The sequence below is a fragment of the Gymnoscopelus braueri genome (genome assembly GCF_963280865.1).
Source record: "Gymnoscopelus braueri genome assembly, chromosome: 20".
In the NCBI taxonomy this organism is placed as follows: Eukaryota; Metazoa; Chordata; class Actinopteri; order Myctophiformes; family Myctophidae; genus Gymnoscopelus; species Gymnoscopelus braueri.
Genome location: NC_137622.1, coordinates 3,686,052 through 3,703,923, shown reverse-complemented (window position 1 = coordinate 3,703,923; position 17,872 = coordinate 3,686,052). Strand labels below are relative to the sequence as shown.

Below are 17,872 nucleotides of genomic sequence, written 5' to 3'. Positions count from 1 at the left end.
TTCATGATACAATAAGCATATCACTCACTACTACATGGGTATAAGTAACAGCATCTCTGCCATTTGTGGCGGCTACCAATTATGGTAGAGACAGCACAGTACTTTTCCAGCCTTTTTGCCTCCTTTTTGGGCATCCCAAGTCTGTCTGTGTGTGTGTCCTAGGCTGCTAAATATAAAAACAAATAGTCCGCACCTATAGCCCTGCTCTAAGATGACATGTAGAAGTGGTTGGTATTGAATGACCGTGGTCATAAAAGCTTCCTCTAGGCTAGGGTCAAAAGGTGCAGGCTATCTATAATACATGCACCTCTCTGGACTTTTCATCAACCACAACACCATCTGGTGTATTAGCTGTAAAGACTGTAAAGATATCTAGGTTATTAGAGATGGAACATGGATGAATTGACACGGGAATGCTTGTACTCGTAGACGCATGGTATTTTTGATGTGCTTTGCCATGAGTGCCACTATTCTGTCATGGCATGCTATGTACATTCCTTTGTATGCATAACAGCCATTCAAGTTGTGTGACAGTGACCTGTTCTGTGGTGCAAGCAATGAGGGACCTGAGTGAGTCTCTCACACACACACACACACACACACACACACACACACACACACACACACACACACACACACACACACACACACACACACACACACACACACACACACACACACAGGGGGAGAAAGAGAGGAGGATATTTGCAGTCTGTGTAGAGTGAGAAGTAGGGAGGGTTAGAGAACACATCCCTGGGGGACGCCTGTGTTGATGGACAGATGGGTCCAATCTCACATCCCACGTCCTCCCTGTCAGGAGACCATGTGATCCATTGACAGGTGGTGGAGGATGAAAGGATGACCTCCTTTTTCAGCTTCACACAGCTGATGGCTGCTTAGATGGGCCGCGACGGGCGCTCAGGTGGGACGGTTGCTCAGGTACCGCATGTCTGGTAATCGAAGGTTCACCGGTTCGGCTACCCGGACCCCTGAGCAAGACACTTAACCCCTAACTGCTCTCCCCTTGAGCAGTCAATATGACCGTCTGAGCAGCCATCAGCGGGGGGGGGGGGGGGGGGGGGGGGGGGAACAGAACTGTCACAATCATTTTATCCACTTTATCCATTTATATGTTGGCTATTAAAAAAATAGCAGAACTACATCTGCTATTTATTTTAAATATTGACATAATCTTGAATATATACACAGTATGTTTTTTTACAGAAGTCTTTTCTTCTGATCCCTGGCACAACATATTTTCATTTGGTGGTCCGCGGCCAAATACAATTTTGGAGTCCTTGACGTGAAAACGTTTGAGAACCACTGCCTGAGGGCCCGGAGGTGAACCCGTTTTGATTTCTTTGAGCTATTAAAAAAAAACAGACATACAAGCTCATAGCGCTATGAGCTTGTAGATCTGCTATTTATTTTTTTATCTTCAACATTTGTGCAAATCTTTGAATATAAATATATTTCTTTAAAGCCAACATTTTTAACTCAAATCTTTGCTTCTGGGGGTCCCTGGAACAGCATATTTTGAGATGGGGGTCGGCAGTCAAACACTGTACATATAATTTTGGGGGTCCTTGACATGAAAAAGTTTGAGATATACTGATATAGAAACATACGTTTATCAAAAAAAAACTGTTGGGATTTAGAAGACATTTGTAGAATCCCCCAGAAGCAAAGATTTGAGTTACAAATGTTTGCCTTCAAAAATATATATATATATATTCAAAGATTTGCACACATTTTCAAAATCTTTCAAAAATAGCAGATCTACAAGCTCGTAGCGTGGCACTCAGTGCCGCGCTAATTTGTAGATTGGTTATTCTTGCCAAATGTACACGCCAGAAGAGGGATGGATGCTGGGGTGAAGGTTAGGCGATATCAGATGTTTTTTCAGGTTTTCATAACCACCAATCCGATGAGCTGCATTTTTGCATTTTAATATGGCAATTATTTTCATAGCAGTGCTTGTGTAGACAGGGATTAGTTTTTTAAACGAAGGGGGATCATAAAAAAAGAACAACACCCATTCATGTGTGTACTGACTAAGCCTCATAGCGACTGGCCAGTAGTCAATGCAGTTTTGTCCTCCGTAGGAACCAGTGGTGTAAAGTAACTAAGTACATTTACTCGACAAGTACTGTACTTTAGTACAATTTTGAGGTACTTTTACTTTACAGGAGTATTTCCACTTGTCTATACTTTTACTTCTACTCCACAACATCTCAGAGGCAAATATTGTACTTTTACTCCTCTACAATTATTTGAATACTTTAGTTACTAGTTACTTTGCAGATATAAATTATGATGTTATAAAAACATACATTAAACACTTTAGCCCTATTTTATACCTAGGCTATTTGAAAATAGCAGATCTACAAGCTTTTCTTTCAAACATTTTAGTACTTTTACTTTTGGTACTTTAAGTAGATTTTGATACCAATACTTTTGTACTTTTACTCAAGTAAATTTTGAATTCCGGACTTTGCAGTATTGATACTTTTACTTAAGTAAAGCCTTTTGAGTACTTTTTCCACTGGTAGGAACTAGGATGATGATGGCGTTTACTTTAAAAACAGTCCGGGACCTTGCATAATGTAGTTGAATATTCTAGTGAATACAGGAGCTACAGTAGCTGATAGCTGATCTGTGCAGTGTCTCATTGTTCCACTTGAGAGTGTGTGTGCGTGTGCATGTGCGCGCGCGCGTGGTGCTTTGGAGCCGTTCTGTTGCCGTTTTTTCAGTCAGTATCTGCAGGGAGATGCAGGCTGCTCGGGCTTTGTACTCAGTCTGTCCACAACGTGCTTTTGTATCCCCGACTTTTGGCATTTTGCCCTTTTTTGAAACATCACATAAACGAGAGAAAACGCCGGTTTCCTATTCTCTCCACAGGTAGCGTAGAGCCTGACAGGAATACAGATACATGTCCTTGAAGGGTCAGCTTGAATAGTTGTTGGAGGAATGCATTAGGGACTATGTCTGTCCACAGAAAAGCTTTTTGGATAAAATGACTGGAGTGCTTCTCACTAAGTGCACAGAATGAATGTGGTGGACAGTTAACTAAGTACATTTACTTGAGTACCGTGCTTTGCTCGAGTGTTTGTGTTTTTGGGGTTACTTATGACTTTCCCAACACAAATATTGTATGTTTGACTCAACTTCTAGCATGGGGAAAAGTACTTAATGATTTTGACCACTTCAAATAGAGTGAAAATAGCAGATCTGCTATTTTCACTGTACGGCGTACTGTAGATTGCTGAATCATGATGTGCATGTGAAGAAGAGCATTCCCATGCGTCTTTACCATAGAAACACATGGCAGAAAGTGCTGGCAGCTCAAAGAGCGCTTTCTGTCGATTCGACACGGCCCCTCATACTGTCTCGTATAGGTTCTATGTAGCCTGGCTCCACCCCCTGAATCGTTTGCCTCGCATTCAGGGTCTGGTGACTGTGTCGAAGGCGGGTGTTTCTCAGTTGAAAATCTGTACGACGAATCGGGATCGGGATAATCCAGTATGAACCAATCGCCAAAGAGTCTTTGAAAAAAAAACTTTGGTCACGCCCCCATCTCAGAAATCGGCTGCATAGACCATATTCACACGGCGGCCATATTGGAATTTAACATTGAAAGTGCCACCCCGTTGCCGTGGAAACGGGGTGGCACTTCATTGACTTAAGGCCCACGCATGCTACCAAATGAGGTGGTCACCTTATCACCTTTTAGGTGATAGAGAGAGCGCTCTCTATGATAGAGAGAGCTCTCTCTATCACCACCGCGGTGATAAGGTGATAAGGTGACCACCGAAAATGGTAGCATGCGCCCACCTTTAATAGCAACATGGCCGCCGTGTGAATATGGTCTATTGAGAGGGCTTTCAGACTGAATAATGGAGTGAAATGAAATGAAAATTCAGGCTGAGTGCCAGGCTAGGTTCTATGCACAGCAGCCATATTGTGAAGACATTCACAGGTGTTACCAATGATACTAATGAAGGCTCTGTTCCATTCTGGTCAAACAGAGTCAGGGTGCTGATATTGTGCATGTTGACTCACTGGAAACACTGGCACACCAGTGGGTCTAAAATTTGTGTCCAGGGACCCTCATGGTTCCTTAAGGGGTTTCCAAATGGCCCCTTACGGGTGTGTAACTCTGAGTGTACAAATGGAACCAAATGGACCCACTGGTAAGGGTCCATTTGGTTCCATTTGTACACTCTCAGAGTTATGGGGGTTGTGTTATGAAATATCTGAGAACCACTGTGCTACACTAATGGAACAGAGCCTTCATTAGTATCATTGGTAACACCTGTAAATGGACACGTGATCACAATGAGAAGGTTCACTACAACCGCAAACCTCCCTGATCCAGAAAAGGTTGGGAACCACCGCATTAAAAGAGCTGAAACCGATTCTACAAATGCCTTCTAAACCAGTGGTTCTTTCAAGATTGTTAAAAAATATCCCAAAATAGCAGATGTACAAGCTTGCAGCGTGGCACGAATCTGCTATTTTTGAATAGCCAATGCATCTAAAATGACACAAAATAACATCTAAAATGACACAGATGATTTCCTGGTTTTAATGCGTCAGGTTATAAACACAACTCTGGCAGTTGGGAAGAATGCCAACTGCCAAGTGCATTCACATTGCGTTGTGAGTAAGAATAAAGAATAAATTGGTTTAAGATATTAAAACCAGGAAAAGAAAACACCTACAGTATGCCATATCACAATATTATGATATCCAAAAATCCCAGATGATTTCCAGTCTCATGATATAACCTTGATATATTGCCAGCCCTAGAGGCGGTGTTTTCCACTGGAATTCAATCTCTGAAGTATGAAAGTCCTTCCATTCAGCTCTGCGTTTATTTAACCCATTAAGACCAGGAGGAACGCATCTGTGTCATTTTTAGATTTCTTTGGGCTATTCAAAAAAAGCAGATGTACAAGCTCATAGTGATTTTTTTTTACAAATCTTTGAATATATATATTTTTAAAAGCGAACATTTGTAAGTCAAATCTTTGCTTCTGGGGGATTTTACAAATTTATTCTAAATGTTTTTATTATGTAAAATTATATGTATTTGGTCAAGGACCCCAACCTGAAAATATGTTGTCCCAGGGACCCCCCAGAAGCAAAGATTTGAGTTAAAGATGTTCGCTTTAAAAAATATATATATTCAAAGATCTGCAAAACATTTCAAAGTGCTCGGCATTTGGTGCCGCACTATGAGCTTGTATATCTGCTATTTTTTGAACAGCCAAATAAATCTAAAATGACAGATATGCGTTCCCGGATTGAATGGTTTAATTGACGATTGCAGCTAGATCAATGGGCCCTTGTGTTGATGAAGCTGCATGGTTGGTCAGTGAGAATGTTCTGGAGTGCAACGCTGGACCACAAGTCAATGCCTTTTTAATTGCCGTCAGCACACTTGGCATCAACTCAAGTGGCTTTTTACAATTGGTTGACAAGTTGTTTAACCCATTTAGACCAGGAACGCATCTGTGTCATTTTAAGATTCTTTGGGCTATTCAAAAATAGCAGAGATACAAGCCCATAGCGCGGCACAGAGTGCCGCGCTATAGGCTTGCCTTGTATATCTGCTATTTTTGAAAAAATTTGCAAATCATTGTATATATTTTTAAAAACGAATATTTTAACTCAAATCTTTGCTTCGGGGGGGTGGGAACAAAATATTTTGAGATGGGGGTCCACGTCAAAATACATATAATTTTGGGGGTCCTTGACACTGATTATAGCAACATACGTTTTTTCAAAAAAGTGTTAGGATTTAGAAGACAATTGTAGAACCCCAGAATAAGATTTGAGTTAAAAATGTTCGCTTTAAAAAAATATATATATTCAAAGATTTGCACACATTTTCACGATTTTTTCAAAAATAGCATGATCAACAAGCTCAAGCTTTTAGCTTGTATATCTGCTATTTTTTAACAGCCAAAGTAACCTTAAAATGACACAGATGCGTTCCCGGTCCTAATGGCTTAACCATCCATTGTTCTCCCATCTGCATGAGAGAGGATTACTCCGTTTGCTAGCGGAGGAAAAACCACAGGCCACACGGTGCATTCTGAAAGTCTTTGTCAGAGACCTTTGGATGCAATAACGTTGTTTACAAGCACAGGTTTACGGTCGAGCTCTCTCTCCGAAAGCACCGAGCCGTCGCGCTGTGATGAAACCGCAGCAAATGAACACGTACACCAGAGAACGTAAACATCAAGTTTACTTTGTCCCACTGTTTCTTTCACCATTCACTGTTGGCGAAAGTTTGGTTTCTTCCACCGCACGCAATTTGTGAAAGTTTGGGAGCCTTTTCGTTGAGGCGTACCTCATTACTTAGAGGGTTTGACGCCGTGCCAACCCTTTGAAGAGCTGCACTAGACGCTCCTCCGGCCTTAGGGGTACATTGGCTTAACCCATTAAGACCGGGAACGCATCTGTGTTACCACTTTAACCATTATTTTATACTTTGGCTATAAAAAAAATAGCAGATCTACAAGCTCATAGCGCGGCACTTGCGCTACGCAAATACATTTGTGCAAATCTTTGAATATGATACATAACATTTTTTACTCAAATCTTTGCTTCTGGGGGTCCCTGGAACAACATATTTTTGAGATGGGGGTCCGCGGGCGGCCAAATACATATCATTTTGGGGGTCCTCGACATGGAAAGGTTTGAGAAACACTGATATAGAAACATACGTTTTTCAAAAAACTAAGATATAGAAGACATTTGTAGAATCACCAGAAGCAAAGATTTGAGTAAAAAAAATCACTTTAAAAAATATATATTCAAAGATTTGCAGTAATTTTCAAGATTTAAAAAAAATAGCAGATCTACAAGCTCTATGAGCGTGTATATCTGCTATTTTTGAATAGCCAAAGAAATCTTAAAATGACACAGATGCGTTCCCGGTCGTAATGGGTTAAAAGCCTATTTTTTTAAATCGTCCTAAATGGCCCGTCTCGTTTGCGGTTTGGACAGTTTTTATTCATCTTTTTTTGTATATATTTGGGTAATTGTATGTTTTCTTTATGGACCATGACTCTGCAATAAAGTCAGTCATTCCTAGAGCCGCCACGGGGCTCTGGGCAGAGAGCGAATGGGACTCGGAGATGTCGTTTATGGACTTTGATATAAACACGATGAACACACACATACAGGATTAAATGAATGCTATTTTGTCAAGAACACGTTCTGCATGTATAATAAGGGGTCCCTAGAAACTAGGGGTAAGGCTGCACAGAATATCGAAAATGGATGGTCATCGCCATAGCAACATTGTGCAATATACTAGTATCACAAAAGACTGCTTGAACTGCAATAAATGCCATGTATTCACAATAATTACATTTGGCCAATCACTCAGAGCCCAAATTATTATTTAACTTGTTTTAAACGGAGCATTGAGAATATGTATAATATTGATAAATTGGTGCTGTAAGTATATTCATCATATTCATTCAATAGCGGATGTAGCCAGGTGCAATGTTCTCAGTAAAACAATGTTGTTGGAATGTGTGCATACAGTAGGCCAAGGGTTCCCAAACTTTTCAGGCTGCGACCCCCCCGATATAATCATATTTGAACTGGAGACCCCCCAATATAATCATATTTGAACTGGGGACCCCCCAATATAATAATATTTGAATTGGGGACCCCCCCAATATAATAATATTTGAACTGGGGACCCCCCACCCTGACAAGCACTTGGAATTGTAGGCATTACATTTAGTTTGACTCGGTTCCATAGATAAATATTGTGAAAATAGCCGATCTACAAGCTCGCAGCGTGAGGCGTTGTGAGCTTCTAGATCGTCTATTTTCTAAATGTTTGCCTCTTTCTTATATAATATTTGACAATTTGGAAAATCTGGTGTAAAGGTCGTAAAAGTCATGAAATTGTCACTTCAGAAATGTTCAGAAACCCTGTATACACTTATACTGTATGTTGGTTTGTTTACCGTTGAGTGAGAAAACAATGTTGCACATTAAGCTAATCATTAAGCACCTGGGGACCCCCAAAATAATTTGGGGACCCCCCTGGCTGGAATAAGCCTGGAATAATAGAATAAGGTCAAATAAATGAGGAATTTAGTAGACTGTAGAACAAGCATGTTCACCATGCATCTTACTTGTTTGCATGTGTGTAACTTTGCTAAAATCATTTAACTCGTCAATCGTAGTTGGTATGTATTAAAGGGATAGCTCACCCCCGAAAATATTTTTTTCCCCAGCGATTAGTCACCCCATGGAGACTTGAATTCATGGATATTTTTTTGTTTTTGTCACATTCCTAAGCCAATCATTTGATGACCGGTGGCGGCTCCGGTAGGAGACGCAAAGTATCAACTTTGAGTAGGGATGCAACAATTAATCGAGCTAATCGATTATTAAAAGAGAAGTAGAGAAGTATTTATAATAGATAATTTGGCGAAATGGGCTGGAGTGGTGACTGCAGTGGTAGAAAAGTACTCAAATATTTTATTTAAGTAAGAGTATTAATACTCCAATGTAGAATTACTCTAAGTAAAAGTCCGGAATTGAACATTTACTTGAGTAAAAGTACACAAGTATTGATATAAAAATGTACCTAAAGTACCAAAAGTAGAAAGTGCACATTATGCAGTACTCATTATGCAGAGCAAACAGCCGATCTACAAGCTCACAATACGTTGCGATGCGACGCATTGTGAGCTTGTAGATCGGCTATTTTCAAATGGCCGAAATGTATATAGGGCTGAAGTGGGTAATGTATGTTTTGTAATAATAATCAATTATTATTTATATAAAGTAACTATACCAAAGTTTTCAAATAATTGTAGTGGAGTAAAAGTATAATGTTTGCCTCTGAGATGTAGTGGAGTGGAAGTAAAAGTACTGACAATGTGAAATACTCCAGTAAAGTAAAAAACACCTCAAAAATTGTACTTAAGTACTGTACTTGAGTAAATGTACTGTCAGCGGGTGGTAGAGGAGGAGGAAAGGGATTAAGGGAAGTCTGGAGCTCTCTGCTGGAACTGTTGCCCCCGCGACCTGGCTCTGGATAAGCCATTTGAAGATAGATGGACTAGGATGAGGAGGCTCTACTACATCCTCCTGGTGGGGGCTCCTCACTGGCCGGTGAGTCAGTAGGATACAACAGCCAGCGGCAAGCAGTGGGGGGGAATAAATCAGGAGAAAGTTTTGGCAATAATTGGCTACTCTAAATGTGTATATAAAATCACATCACAATGACATTGTTTTCCAAATCGTGAATGCGATCAGCCAGCACAGCCGCTGTGCTTTTTCCAGCAGGGGAGGGGGGGGGGGGGGGGTGTTAAATTCCTGCCAGCATAACCCAGGAATTCCCTGAGCATAGCTACAGTACATTATGGTATACTGTAAATGTCACTGTCAGGCGGAAACCCTGTACTGTATGTCCAAAACGGTCACTTTTCAAGAAATGGAATGAAAAGAACCTGCGTTCCAATGACTTGTTAATACTTTTCATTGGCTCACTATTCATAAAACCCAGACACACCCGTAACCACTTTCACTTTCACAGCTTTTCCAATACAGAACAAAATTGCCAAAATTGTGTGACACTGTAGTATGACAAAGTGGGACATTAATTCACAAAAAAAAGAGAACAAAACGTAAAAAGCTTGAATATGGTGATACGAGGTTTCTGCCTGAAACCGTACATCTACATAAACGTTCAGGTTTCAAATATAAAGTGCTTATCCCATGGCCACGGATGCTACAATTTTGCACGCACCAGCAGAAGGACCTGTATCTTCCGTATTGTTCAATAAAAAAGCATTTTTATCCTATCGGTGGCCATTTTCTCATATAGTTATAATGTATCAGAGTGCAATACACCTTCCAACCGATAGGGTCGCGTAGTTGAAAGCATATGGCGAAAAAACAGAGAAAATGGCCATCGATCGGATTAAAATGCTTTTTATTGAACAATACGGAAGATACGGGTACTTCTGTAGGCACATGCAAAATTGTAACATCCGTGGCCATGGGGTAAGCACTTTATATTTGAAATCTTAACGTTTATGTAGATGTACGGGTTGGGTTGTAAATGGAGAAATCCACCACACACGGTTGAAGTTCATCTATGACATATGATTTTTGAGGTTTGACAGCATCAGAATGAATAGCCTATAATGCGAACTGTAGCGTTGGTGGATATTTTGTCTGGCACACGGCACATGGTGGTCTGTCAGATCAAACAAAATGCCCAGAACAAGAGCAAACAGTTTGATAACGTAACGTCACGTCCGAAACGCAGAACACCAGCAGCAGTGTCACACAGGTGGCCACCCCAAGCATCTCCCGATATGGCATGGAACATCTTGTTCTAAATCTGATCAATCTGATAATTTGTGTTGTGTATTTAATAGCAAATAGGTGTCAATGCTTACTAAGGATACATGATAGGTGGGGACTGGGCACTATGGACATCTGGGCACCTCAACGTAAAATTGGCTATTTTGTCCAAAATGTAAAAAAATATATATATACATGATGGGATTTGTTTACTCTTTTTTAAGTCAAATAAATAAACATGCATTTAATAAATAAATCAATTAGCCTATATACTGTACAGTACTGCCCATATGCAGAACAACTCTGAGCATACAATAAAATTACATTATTCATTGATTTGTTTAAAAAAAAAAGGTCTAGACTATTAAATTGTTCAATTTGGGCATTTTGGTAAAAAGTCATTTAAAAGTAATGAGTAATTTAACATATTACTCTTGCTCAGACAGTAATATTTAACGAAATGTATAACTTTAAAATGAAGGCAATAAATAATATGTAATCTATTACAAATGTAAAGTAACTTGCCCAACACTGATGTTCTACCGTGTTACGCTATATACGTAGTGTGACAGAACATTTACGTAGCCAAGCGTAGCCCTCTACTAACCATTTCATCCATTGAAAACGCGCTAGCGTATCTCCACGACCACGCGCATGTCGTGCAGGGAATGATTATCGTATCCCTCTGAAAAAAAATAGAACACAACACTGGATATATATATGTCCATAGGCACTGACAAATCAGCTTAATAATTATCCTGCCTAAAGGCCCTTACACACCGGGGGCGAATTTTTCATGCGAATAAGACGTTTTTTCTTTTAAACTTATAAAGTCAATGCAAGCTTCCACGGAGCGAAAAAGCTTATTTTATTTATTCGGAACGAGTCCGAATTTTGCGTAAATTCGCATAATCGCCGATGTGTAATGACTCCTTAGGCAAATGTTCTACTGTGAAGTCCATTTTACTTTTCACTATAGCTATACATGTAGGTTAACATAAGCTGAATTCAATTTAGAGGCTGTCAGTTGAGTCAACTGGGTGTTATCATAATCCACAGCTAGGGTTTCCAACCGTCCCGTAAAATACGGAATCGTCCCATTTTTAGAAACTAAAAGACACGTCCCGTAATGAATTTGATATACGGGACGCACTTTGTTCTGTATTTTGAGGTTGGGAAATGAATGACAGGGCGATTTATTTGAGGAATTACAGTGATTCTGCTGTCCTGCTCCCACCCTCTCCCCCTCTCATTGCTGTGTAACGGTCAGTGAGCTGTGCAAGTCTGGGTGTCTAAGTGCCCTCAGCTCATTGTCTCATAATGACACAACCAATGAGAGTTAGTGCTTTCAGTGTTTCTAAGATACGGTCTCTGCCCCCCACACCCTCCATCCATTCAAACTCATAGACTGTAAATTCAAACCACAACAAACCTGCGAGCATGACAATGCGACTGTAGCCTACTACCCGGCTCAGAGCACAAGGTTTATTTCACTTTCAAAAAAACTTTTGGTCACTTTATCGTCTACTCAGGCTTTTGTGAGCCCCCCAGACCGTTTTTAAGTTGCTTGATTCAGTACCAGAGCCTTCCTCTCCCCCTTTCCTGGCAGAGTAGTTTCGGACAAGCGTATTGAGTGGCCCTGTCTTTCCCTATTTAGGACTGACAGTGGGTAGCTACCTGGGACGTAAGTCGGGGCTTGATCAACCCTGGCTGGGTCACCTGGGCGAGGGTGTATGTTGCGAGACCCGAAACATTCTATGACCCCAGGCCACAACACTGATGATACGTCCCAGGTGCATCCATGTGATGTTTTTTCGTTATAGTTATTCTATTTATAGTGGCTCATAGGAATTTATAGACTACGTGACAACCAGGAATAGATTGGTGACCACCGGAGAGACGGGTGACAGCCGGAATGTAGACGGCATCCGGGAGCAGTTTGGGTTGGCGCCCCAGTCTGTGTCTTCCGTGAGGAAGAAGCCCAACAAATCCACGGTGAGGCCTTGGGCCATTCAAGCAAGCCGCAAAGGGAGCCTGCAGTACCACCATGGGCCAAGACACCATCACACCAGAATGAAATGTTTGGAGCGGGGGAGTCTGGTGCAACGCTCAGGTCCTGTACCTGGTAAGACGGAGGAGGAGCCCGGCCAGGTGGCCATCCACAGAGCCTAGCCCCTCCACGTACCAGAGCCTTCCTCTCCCCCATTCCTGGCAGAGTAGTTTCGGACAAGCGTATTGAGTGGCCCTGTCTTTCCCTATTTAGGACTGACCGTGGGTAGCTACCTGGGACGTAAGTCGGGGCTTGATCAACCCTGGCTGGGTCACCTGGGCGAGGGTGTATGTTGCGAGACCCGAAACATTCTATGACCCCAGGCCACAACACTGATGATACGTCCCAGGTGCATCCATGTGATGTTTTTTCGTTTTAGATATTTGATATTAATTTTATCAGACACGCCCCTTCCTATATAAACCCATTATAACTTCAAACTCCATTTTTAACATGTTAGATTCATCAAAAACACCCGTCCTTGGTTCTGGTGACTCACCCTGCCCTCCTAATATGCGAGGGGGCCGTGTTTTTTCAATAACTTTTTTCATTTATTTACAAATAGTCATAAATACTATATGCTTCCAGTCGCTAATTTAAAGGGATTGTTGGCAACATTAAGCCTAAATTTGAAAAATATCTATATATATATATTTTGCATTTTTTCCCCTCTATCAGCCACTATATAATGATGCTGGGGTGTTTTCCTGCATTGAAACACAGTCCTCTTTCTGAAATCGTATTTTCCCTACTGTTTGTGTGTGTGTCGGGCCGTAAATTAACGCACGCATGTGCGCATCCGTGCGTGTCCGTGCCCGTGTGAACTTTTTACTTTCGGTTTGAAAACGCTCTCAAACTTCGTTTTTGAGGCACATCATTTACTTTTCAGATAGCGTTTGGATAGAATTTAGTTGTTTAACTTCATATATGTGGTCAATTTGTCATGAAAGAGCCTATTTAAAAAAAAAAAATCAGAGAACCGGCAGGGGTGGGCAGTTCCTTGAATTGTATCCGAATAAAGCAACCCATATTCGGCATGGCCCGTTTAGAAGTGCCCTTAAAGGAGCACTTCACCCCTGGAAGAAGTTTTCGGTCTTTTAATGAAGTTTAGGAGTCAAGAAACAAGATCCTGGGTTTTTTTTGTGAATAAACTGTGTTTTTAGATATCTAGTAATCTTTGCAATATTCGTGACGTTATTTGCATCATGAGAGATTGGTCTCATTCCTTTCCGCACTACATGTCTCGGCGTGTCTCAGTCAGACCATCTCAAAAGACAGCCCCAATGGGGTGTCCGTAACACTTTGTTCAACCTTCTTTCGCCACTCGGCCACTCCCATTAGCTGCGGCCAGCGGCCCTCGCAGAGTGAGGCATTACTTTACCTGAGTTATCTTCTGATAGTTGTACTTGAATGTTGACATGAAATAATAATCCTGTGTAGTGTTTCATAAGCGCAAGCTTGAAAAAAAAAATACAGCGTGGAGTAGCAGCGCTGGTAAACAAACACCGTCACGAAAGGCTAGGATCATAATACCAAGGATGTGACAGTGATGTCAATACTATGCGACACGGAAGTGAAACTGCATGAAGATACTTATATGTCCCAGTGATATGACATCACTAACGAATCCTTGGACATAATATGTAACTAGATGAACGTTTGCGAGGACAGCCAGTGTTGCCAGATATTGTGAGAGAAATAAGCAGCCAGGTCTATGAAAACAAGCCCAAAAGAAAAATAACTATGCCAAGAGCACTTTACCTAGACATGGGATATTATATATTTGAAAATTGCTGATCTACAAGCTCACAACGCTTCGCAACCCATTGTGAGCTTGTAGATCTGCTATTTACAAAAAAATCTTGAGGGGGAAAAAGTCCAAAATGTGGATTTTTTGCAAAATATTTTTATTTGCTTTTCAAAATGTGGAATATTTTTGACACATATTTGTTAGGGGCTCCCTGCCACAAATTATAATTTCAGATGGGGGTCTGTGGAAAAATACATGAACATGTTTGAGAACCACTGGTTTAAACAGCAATCAAAACATTTGGAAACAAGCCCAAATATCAACTACATTTTAGAAAGAAGCCGCTTATAATAAGCAGACATGGCGACACTGGCATGCTGTTTGGATGTTATTGTTGGAGATCACACCCACATGGAACCTCCCCTGCCACAAGGCACCAAAGCATTCTGGGAGTTGAAGTTATAGGCAGTGATACGCTGTGGTCCCCCTGTGGTCCCCCCTGTGGTCACCCCTGGAACTTCTTCCAGGGGTGAAGTGCTCCTTTAACTCTATGGAAGTCCTCCCTGCGACACCCCCTGGTGGTCGGGGAAACGAACTGCTGGAGTTTTTTTCTTTGTTTATCTCTGAATCGCCTACAATCCCTTTAAAGTCTCCTTTCAATCATCATGATTTGAGTTTTGGTAAATTATGGTCACATTTATTTTAAAATTGACGATAAAGTAGGCTATGCTCTAGGAGGGTTTCCCAGATGTCCCTAGTGCCCACCTATCCTGTATCTGATTTGAACATGCTTGTAGAACATTTCACATTTAAGGCCTCATTTCAACAATTGCTATAAAACCAGGCCTGTGGATGTCATTATGGCATAAACAATAAGTTGAAGGGTACTTAACATTATTTCATAGACCTTTTCCAAAGCATACTTTTATTATTTACTTTTTCACATTTTGCAAACCACTACCAAAGTCAAACTGTAAAACATTGCATTTCATTTCCTTGTGATTATTGTCTGAAAAGAACATGTTACAACCATGTTACAGTAAGTGTGATGTATAGCCTAATGCAGGTGTAAGACCATTGTGTTTGTATTGTGTTATAGGTATAAATGTGCCAAAATGCATAGTTTTCTATGCATTTTGGGGGTTTGACCCCGCAACAACCGGTCTAACATCCTGTCCCACCCCCAAATTCAAACATAGACAAGTCATACAACCTATAGCCAGATTGTGCACGGGCACGGCACTTCAGTAGGCTACTGGCCTTGCAGTGAGTTACTCGAGTCCACACATAAAAATCGGCATTTCGATTTTTCTCCTAGGATATATTGAAGTGATGAATTATCAATTTGTATTTTTCTTACATTTTAGGGAAGAATGCTCTATGACTTTGTATTTGTCAAAGCTTGGAGGTGCAGTTCTGTCCTCCATTCACTTGTCCAGACCCTCTAGTGAACACTAGTCTGGCGCAGATACCTTATATCTGCTGGGCTGGAAACTGAAAACAACTCAGAGATGTAAAACATAACAGTTTCACATTAAAAAACATTGTTACATCAGTGCTTTACAAGCAGCATGTAGTAGCAAAACAAAAGTAAAATGTAAAACTCGTAATTGACTTTATTCATATACAATGCAAAAATAGAGTCATGTCATGATAGTGAGAAGCCAAGAGATTGGTCGTCTTTCTACAGTATATGCCAGGAAATCAAGTACCGTGGCCACATCTTAACTGATAATCTCCATGATGATAGGGTTATCTCTAGACAGTGCCGCAAACGTTATGCCAAGGCTAATATGCTGCTTCGCAGGTTCAGTATGTGTTCAGGTCCTGTCAAGTGTGCACTTTTTAAAGCATTTTGCACTCCCATGTATACAACTTACTTGTGGTGCACATACAAGAAAGGTAGCATGCAGAGGCTTAAAGTGGCCTACAATGATGCTACGAGGATTCTACTTAAGGTCCCTAGATGGCATAGTGCCAGTCACCTGTTTGTAATGTCTGGAATCCAAACATGTGAGGCTCTCTTAAAGGAGTAGTTCACCTAAAAAAAACACACCATGATTTTTTTTTTTTTTGTCGCATTCCTGAGACAATAATTTGATTACCGGCGGAAAGATGCTAATGTATTCAGTAGGAGACTCAAAGGAGTCTCTTTGAGTCTCCTACCGGAAATACACCGTCATCAAATAATTGGCTTAGGAATGTGTAAAAGAAAATATAAATCTCCATGAATTCAATGCTTCATGGGGTGTGTAATTGATAGAAAATAAGATTTTTTTGGGGGTGAACTACTCCTTTAAGTTACTATACAGTATGTATGGATTCATGTCTCGCCTGGATGAGTCCCAGAACAGTATTATTGAGGATATAGTCAATCCTGGGAATGTATACAGTGTGCGCTCCAATCTCAGAAACCTTAGTGTTAACTTTGATCAGTCCATGCACCTTGACACACATATCAGATCAGTAACCTGTACATGTTTCTTCCACCTTAGGAACATTGAAAAGCTTAGGTCAATTGTCTCATACCCTGAGTTAGACATGATCATCCATGCCTTTGTCTCCTCACACTTGGACTATTGCAATTCACTTGTTACCTGCCTCAGTAAAACAACAATGGATCGCCTCCAACTAATTCAAAATGCTGTTGCCAGATTGTTAACCAGGTCCAGCAGAAGGTGCCACATCACTCCAGTCCTGGCCTCTTTGCACTGGCTTCCTGTTAATTTCAGGGTCCAGTTCAAGGTCCTGGTGCTCGCTTATACAGAGCTCTGCATGGTCAGGCCCCAGAATACTTAACTGACCTGGTCCCACGTTATTCATTGTCTATGAAATGAATACCAAGGACCTCAACGGAAACAAGTCTGCAAGGACTTTTTTGGACGGACCTTTTAGACAAAAGTATTATAAATGTAATTGTGATGTTTTACATTCTTTTTGCCTTATACAAATTTCAATCAATCAATCAATCAATCAATGTGCCCAGCAGGGCCCTAAGGTCTGCTGAACAGGGTCTGTTAGATATTCCCCACACTAAACTAAAAACTAAAGGTGACAAAGCCTTTTCAGACTGTAGCCCCTACACTTGCTCTACCACAACTTAAGTTTTGTGAACAACCTTAAAACCTATTTGAACAGGCGTTTGTTGATATTATTGATGATTGATTATGTACATTTCTTTATTTCCCATGCTTGTGTTGTTGTCCTGCTTGAGATGAATTGTACAGCCTTTTACTGCTTTAATACTGTGTTTTGTTTCTTCACTGTATGTAAAGCACTTTGTGAGATCTCTCTGTGAGAAGTGCTATATAAATACAATGTACTTACTTACTTTGCGTTTCTGTGCTGAAAGTGCTAAAAATATATATTTTGAGGTAATTTACCAAGAATCGCCACAATGACAGGGAATGTAATTGCTATTTCTGGATTGTCCTCTGGTAGACCGGAAAAGGCTGTCTCTGATGTTTGAATGCTATGGATAATTCTGAAAGATATTAGTTATTTAGTTTTGATAAAGAGACATTGTTTGTGTTTTGGATTTCTTCCTTATGTTCTTCAAAGAACCCAAATTGATGAAGAAGATCTTCTTCCTCCTTATACACACCTTCTGGCCTACATATAATCTGTTAAAAGAGGAGAGATAAAACAGGGAGATGTAAAACAATAATGGAGTGCTACAATGCCATCACCAGTAGTTAATGATTGTTGTTTCA

General features: G+C 40.7%; 1 protein-coding gene across 1 annotated transcript in view; it reads left to right on the top strand.

The window, feature by feature from the left end:
* Positions 1-17,872, top strand: part of LOC308076156 (nocturnin-like) — a 459,509-nt gene that overhangs the window by 272,116 nt on the left and 169,521 nt on the right. The window lies entirely within an intron of this gene.